This window comes from Colobus angolensis, unplaced genomic scaffold (genome assembly GCF_000951035.1).
Source record: "Colobus angolensis palliatus isolate OR3802 unplaced genomic scaffold, Cang.pa_1.0 Scaffold46, whole genome shotgun sequence".
NCBI lineage: Eukaryota > Metazoa > Chordata > Mammalia > Primates > Cercopithecidae > Colobus > Colobus angolensis.
In genome coordinates, this window is record NW_012118043.1 from 2,694,804 (window position 1) to 2,695,476 (window position 673).

A 673-nucleotide genomic window follows, 5' to 3' on the forward strand; every position below is an offset into this window, starting at 1 on the left:
TGGAAACGGCCTTTTGAGGGAGGAGGGAATAAGAATGAACTGAGGAAGTCTATTGCAGTTCCTTTCCTCCGAACGGCGCGCGAGGCGGAGGCAGAGCTGGCGCGATTTCCTCCCCTGCCTTATATGGGTTCCTTGCGCGCCTGGGGGCGGGGCGAGGCCGGGGAGTGCCCGGCCGGGCTTATGTTCCCCCCAGCTCGTGCGCCTCACGGTAGGGGGTGGGGCCTGCGGGGACACGGTGGGAAAGGCGCGAGTGGTGGCTGGCTGGTTGGAGCTTCATCTTTGGGGTTGTATGTGTGAAAGCATTCAAAATTTTCATGTGTGGGCACAGAAAAAAGTTCTCAAGCCAACGTCCTAAAGGGAAAATAGGATGAAGGGGTACCGACGCGGCCTGGTGTCGCCAGGACGTCTGCCTCAAGCGCCACGAAGAAGCCGGAAAGAGCTTGCCAGGCTTGCCTTTGCTACCCGCTGGCTGCCACAGCCAGGCCCCGGAGCCCTGCGGTTCCTCTCCGCGAGGCGGATTTCCAGGCGCCGCCTCTGAGGGTCCCTGAGGAGCGGGCCGCGAAGCGTTGCCCTGGCGGTAGCCCTGGGGACCCGGGGCTGCTTGGCGCTCCACACGGTTACGTTGACTCAGTCACCCCAGACTGTGAAAGTAAGGTAGAGATGCCGCACGAAA